The sequence below is a fragment of the Dipodomys spectabilis genome, unplaced genomic scaffold (genome assembly GCF_019054845.1).
Source record: "Dipodomys spectabilis isolate Male_0828 unplaced genomic scaffold, ASM1905484v1 ptg000203l, whole genome shotgun sequence".
NCBI lineage: Eukaryota > Metazoa > Chordata > Mammalia > Rodentia > Heteromyidae > Dipodomys > Dipodomys spectabilis.
In genome coordinates, this window is record NW_024870880.1 from 1,080,628 (window position 1) to 1,087,488 (window position 6,861).

Genomic DNA, 6,861 nt, shown 5'->3' on the forward strand with positions numbered 1-6,861 from the left:
TTTCTAGGACTTAATATTATTTTTCTTTGTGATAAAATGACAATGTTGTCTAATTTGAAAAGATTTGTAAAATTTATGCTATGTAAACGCCTTTGTGAGGTGAAGATTTAATGCACTGATGTCAAACTAAATTTAATTCTATGAATTAGGTGTATTGTTACACTTGTAATTTTGTAATCAACTTTTTAATAACTGTTTTTCATTTCTTGCATCTGAAGGATGAATAATATGGAATACTTCTCACATTTTCATATTATCCTTGTGCAAGTGCCATGTTAATCTCTGTATTGTAATTTGAGCATACATGCTGCTGAAGCATGTAGTATCTTCTAAATTTAAGTAGTTAATGATGCAATCATTATACAGGCTTATATCTATGGATGCCTACTTGTAACAAGGAAACCTTATTGTTCCTAACAATGCTATCGATCTTATTTCCCTAAAATTCTGTGAATAGTGGAAAAATTATATTGATCAGTCGATTGCTCACATTTGCAAATTTTTTTGTCAATGACTATCTTAAGTCTTTTTATTTGGAATTTGATCATACTCTCAATTATTTATAGATAGGTCCAAAGGTGATGGCGTTTTCAAGTACTTATTTATCCAACTGAATTAGCTTTGTGGACCTAATGTATTCAAAGTTAGTGTTGCTTAAGAGCTACTTCTAAACTTCTTCAGCTGACATTTTCCCAAATGAGGTGTTACTGGAACAAATGTCTACCTGAGCCTTTACCCTTCTTCCATGTGGGAACAGACCAACCAGAATATCTTACCCTGAAAGCATAGATTGTCTTACTAGAACAAAGCTAATCTTGGTTACAAGGGATCATAGAGAGATGAACAGTTCAAATAGAACTGTTCAGACTAGAAGGTATTTTATCAAAATATAATTTTTATTATACCTCCATTTCAAAAGTAGCTAAAGCCAAGAAGGTGAAAAAATTGTTCGTATGCATGATAACTTAATGTCCTGGCCTCTCTACCATCCAACTGGGCAGGAACATACACTACTGCCTTTTTATCACCAAATATTTTCATAGTTGCAGGAGAAGTGCATGTTTCTCCTCGTTATTAGACAATGAATTGATAATGTTTTAATCACAGTGTTTCCTCTTGCCTCCATGCTGTAAATCTACAAATGGTAAAGCTTTAGGTCTAACTCTATCAAACACTGAGGTAGAGATAATGGAATAATACTTTAAAACAGAGTTGCCTTTAATACAGTAACTACAACAGAACAATGCAAAACGTGTGCCTTTTAATTATATTATATATAGTTATATATTTTATATTTATATGTACTGATTTTATATTTCACACAGTGAAACTTACTAGAATTAGTTGACAATTTGACAAATAAATTGATATTTATTTATTCCAATAAATAGAATTTGAATATAAATAATTAGGTTTAATATATATATTAGACTATAAAAAGTATCAGTGCAATGTTTTTAGTATAAACTTGTGATACATTCTAACTGTTCTTGGTCTTCTGAATCCACATGGTAAAAAACAATTTTTTCCTCTAATCTATAATGGATTTTACTCTGCTGCTCTGTTTATTGTTTAACTCGCTTGTCCCAAACTGGTTTTCTCCATATTTGTGAAGCATTCCTACCTGCATCATCAGATAACAGGGGCAAGACTTCTCACCATGGCCCAAGCAACATATGAACACAAAGTAGTTGAAGACCCATCTCAATTTCGCATTTCCTATATTTCAGGGCCCCAATTCCTTGAGATGCAGGAATTAGCAGAAAGTAATTGTGAAATGCAAGGCTACTTAAAATGAATGATGAGATCGCAAAATTTGAGAGAAAGTACTGTAATTTAAACATCCAACTTACAGATGACCAGCCCATATGAGTGAACAAGTTCACAAAGTGTCATAAGATTATTTTTAATACCCCTCACCTATGATTAACGAAAGATTTTATTCCAACATAAGCGGGCCAAAAAATAGTTCCTGGAAGGATAGATCTGTAATTGGTCTACCAAAGCCCCGAAATCTGGACCTATAGCTCAAATGTAATTCAGAAAAACATTTGAAGCACTAAGGAGTGCTTCAAACACTGGGACTTCAGTACAACATGGTTCTGTGTTATAAAAATGTCATTCTCAAACCAATGATAACGTACATTTAATCTCCTGAAAGTGTATTCCTTTTCAAATAAACTTTTTGAAATCATATTCGCCAAAATAACATTTGAGAAGTTGATGATACTTAGTGACATTACAAGTTTTTCAAGTATAGGGAGCAAGTTACAATAGAGTTGAATTATTTACACAGCACTAATGCCAAACATGTTCAACCATTCATTAAAGTGTAGAAATAGTACCACCCACAATTTGTGTTTTTCAGTAAGGGCCTTCCAGAAGTGTGTTAAATAGATCAGCCTCCTAAATTTCAACCCAAACGTTTCCTAATAAATTTCATCATTTAATAAGGTACATTTTAAAAAGTCACAAATATTTGCCTTATCATATGCTATTTTATGTTTTCCCTCTGTCTAACATAGTAAGAAATATTACTTTAAGTCTTGAATATGGGTACTCATCAGAGATATGACACACATAATATCTGTCTTCAATTTCTATCATATTCCTCTCTAGGAATAAATTTTAATTTTCTTCTTTTTCCAAAACTTATAGGTAGTAGAAAATATTATTCCATGTAAAACAAAAGAATCACACCATTGTACAAAGCCATTTATAAAAATTCATAGTTAGGAATACATTCTAATCCATTTTTAACTTTCTTTTTGACTAAAGATTAATCTTCCAAATGAGTGAGAATAAATCATGTTTAGGTGCTTCACGTCTCCAGTCTTGCAAACTTTTGTTGCAGATGAATGAATTATGAAATATAAGCTGACATCAGTTCAAGAATATGCAGGATTGAAACTCCATGGAATGTATATAAACCTTTCAAAGTATTAATAGATAGCTTAACAGAATGACTATCAGGAAGTTGAAACCAGAGAGGAATTATAGTAAAGACATAGAATGAATGAAAAATGAACAAGGGGCAAGTACAGCTAGAATACTCAATGTACACATATCATGAAGGAAGTGGTAAATTGGAAATAAATCTTGGAGAAAGGGTTGGTTGAGAATGATGGAAAGAGTGACTCTGATCTAGGAGCATTGGACAATTAGATGGATATATTTAATTGTAACACAATTGCACAACCTTTTAAAATTCGGTTAAAAACACAACAAGAAACAAAAACACACAAAAATCACAACCAAACAGCAATCTCTAGAGAGTATGAATATGACCTCTCAAAATTTTAATCAGTTAATGAAAGTCAGTCTTGGGAAAAGCAAACAAAGCTGTTCAAAGAGGGCAGTTTGGGGTAGGGGAGAATTTTGAACAGAATTAAATTGACTGTCTAAGGTTATAAATCACCTACATCGGCTCTAAACAGTATCTTTCTTCTATGAGTTTTCTGTCTGAACTGAATAATCCAGTCCTGAGACACACTTGGTAGCTTGTGAGGTTGAATGGAAGAAACAAGATCAAGAACCCATTACTCCACTGGAGAGAAAACAATCCTCTATATTTTCTCTAATCTCTCTTCACTACTCTTTCTTCATAGTTTTAAGTCAATTGATTTTGAATTATATTTTTCCTTTTTCTTCTGGCAAAGTAATTGGTCAAAATGATTTCATTAAATATTATTTGTCATTTTCTTCTTTCATGCTGTTTAATTGGCCAAGTGAGTCCATTAAACTTCCCTCTTGCATTTGTTGCCATGAAACAACATCTGTGTTAATGAGGAGAAATCTAATGTCAAACTTTGACTCCAGAAAAAAGTCCAAGACGCTGTGATCACAAATATTTGCTGTATTTTTTTTATTTTACCTTGAAAGACTTCTTGTGTCTAAAGTGCCCACAATAAAAAGTACTACATCACTTGTTGGTTCAATCAGAGTTGTCTAACCTCAAAGATATATTTTGCTAACAAGATGCTTAGAGGAAACCAAAAAATACTGCACTTTTATCTTCTCTCTTAAGATTCTCCTTAGATACCATATCAGGAACAGTGAAGTTATTCTATGCAAAATTATTTCAATAGATTATTTTTCTCTTGGTCTTGCATTTGTTCACCAAGATGTATGGAGGAGAATAGAGTTAAATCACCCATACTTGGGAGAAACTGTCTGTTACAAAAGGACAATGCTTTTATGTCCTACTTCTATGTCCTTCTCTTAGCTCTTGCCGGAGTTCCAATTAATCACAGCTTCTTGGCTTCAAGTCTAGTGAAGCTGAAGAACCTTACAGGCTCCACCACTGCTACATCTTCATTATTTCTCTTTTAAAACTTTTAAGTTGCCTCATTTGGATGTGGAATTTATTTTCATGTCTTCATTCAATCAGTTCTGCATTGTAGTGAGACAAATGGGCTCTGTAAAATCACTTTAGGGAGTAAAAATTCTAACACAATTTATATCAAAAAGTTTTGGCCTCCCTTCACTGCTGAAGACAATACACTTAGCTAAGGCTTCTAAGAAAACTTTTTTAATTAACTTTTCCATTTGCTCAATTCTTTTCTGAACTTTTTGGCATATGTAATAAAGGAAGTCTTCACTATCTCATATTAATAAGAGTATTATTTTTGTGAGCCACATAGAAATGTGAAATAATTATTTTGAAGTATCCAATCAGATTTTTTTTTAATGTTTCACTGCTTCACGTCCAAAGACATTGTGGAAAGTGTTGCAAACAGAAAGGTGTAAACCCAACACCTTCTTTCATTTTGGAGGTCAATTTCTCCCTAAATATTTTCACTCAAATTATCTTTTTCAGAGAATTAATGTTTGATAATTAAAGGTAAATTCACAAATTTTGATGCCTTATTTTTTTAAGAACTTTTAATTTAAATTCCAATACAACCTTGTTTCAAACAGTGAGAATATAGTTCCTGAGTAAGGACAACTCTCAAGGGAACTTACAGGATTTACAGCAAGGTTTCTGAGGTCTGTGTGTTTAGTGTGAAAAAGAGCCATCTTCATCCACATTGCTCCTTCTCTACTAAGTCTCCTTGGATTTCTTTGCATGAAAGCCTATTCTTCCAGGAAATTTAAAATTTTCTTAATAGACTAAGTTGTTAAAAATTTTGAACAATTAAATTTTACCTGTCATAACTTTAAAACTCTTGAAAATCCTTTATCAGAACCACAAATTCACCAATCCTAATTCCACCTTCACCATCAAAAATTTTACATGCTGTTTTCATGATATAGTATCCATGCAGCTATTATTTTCCAGTGGCTTTGTTATGCGTATATATTATGCGTATATATAAGCATATTAACTGATGCTAAGCAAAATGAATTCCAAGATATGGAACCAGATTTTTTTTTCATTTGTGGTTGTTGTTTTGGATGAACTATGTGATTTCTGTTTTCTTTGGGATTTTCCCCTATGGTTTATCCCTGCCGTATTTCATTTTGTATTGTGTATACATTTACCTTAATTAGCGAAGGGAAAAGGAAAAGTATAATGGTGAGACAAAGAACCAAAGGCACACCAATGCAATAGCAATACTCAAAGACAATATGTTGGAAATGTACATTACAACTTGTGAGGAGTGAAGGGGTGAAGGAAAACTGTGAGAAAATTGAGGATGGGTTACCAAGTTTGAAAAGTTATGATTTAAAACTTTACAATTACTGTAACCCCACTGTACATCATTTTGATAATAAAATTGAAAAAATAAGCTAAATAAAATATAATTTCACTGTATTGGCACAGTAAATAATATTCTTTATGTAGTAACATTTTAAAAATCAATACTATGTGGCATCTCATTTGAATTAATTACCCCTTCTTTATCAAAGGGTCATCAACTTGAATGTTATCCAACTATACAATATTTTCACAATATACTTGCCAAATTTTTCAAAAAAGAATAAATTTAGTACTTTCTCATTTTAAAAGAGAAAACAGTTTAATGCTATGGAAACCCATAACTTTTAAAAGTAAGTAAGTTGTTAAGAGGACAGAATTCAAAATTCCTATGACTAACAACTACTCATTTTTAAATTCTCAACATTCCTAAGAGATTCAAAACAGTAGCTGTTTGCATGTTATGTAATTCTGCAATAGATGCATTTTCCAATGTGGTGTTACAGATTGAGAAGTAAACAGAAAAATAGCCACATTCTGGTAGAGGATAAAACTGTGAAGCATGTGTAATAATTAATTCTTCAAGAGTAAGCAATTTTTTATAAGAGTAAGCTATTATTTCTATGACCATCAATCCCAAGATTTATGCCATAAAGTCATCCTAGCCCAACAGTTTCCAACTTGTAAAGGACACCTTAAAATTCCTTAATTCACATCATGTATACCTTATCTCTATTTTGAAAAAATACTACACGTCTGCTAATGTGACACTCTCCTTGTTCTGAAAAGAACACAATAAACTGAGCTGCATCATTTTTCCTCCACTGGTATTCTTGAGATCAGAACACTTGCAAATATTATTTATATTTATAGTTTTTAATTATCATAGATATTCAGTATGCTAAGATAGGAAAATTATGATCCACAGCCCACCCAGGAAAGAAGGTTTCTTAGAATCTTATCTCCAAAAAACTTCTCCACAAAAGCCAGATTCAAGTGGCACTGAGGTTGAAATGGTAGGGCTTGAGCCTTGAGCATAAACAGGCTCAGAGACACTGTCCAGGCCAAGAGTTCAAGCTCTAGGATGAACCAATAAAACAAAAACAAAATTGAAAATAAACCCCAAACCCAGCATTTTTCTCCATGTATACAGAGGCACGTAAATAAGGAAATGGCGTCCTGTGTTATATATAGGTAGAAGAAAGAAGATGTCACACAAT

General features: G+C 32.3%; 1 pseudogene; it reads right to left on the reverse strand.

Annotated features, from left to right (window-relative positions):
- Positions 1-222: 222 nt before the first annotated feature.
- Positions 223-319, reverse strand: LOC122122081 (annotated as a pseudogene).
- Positions 320-6,861: the final 6,542 nt, after the last annotated feature.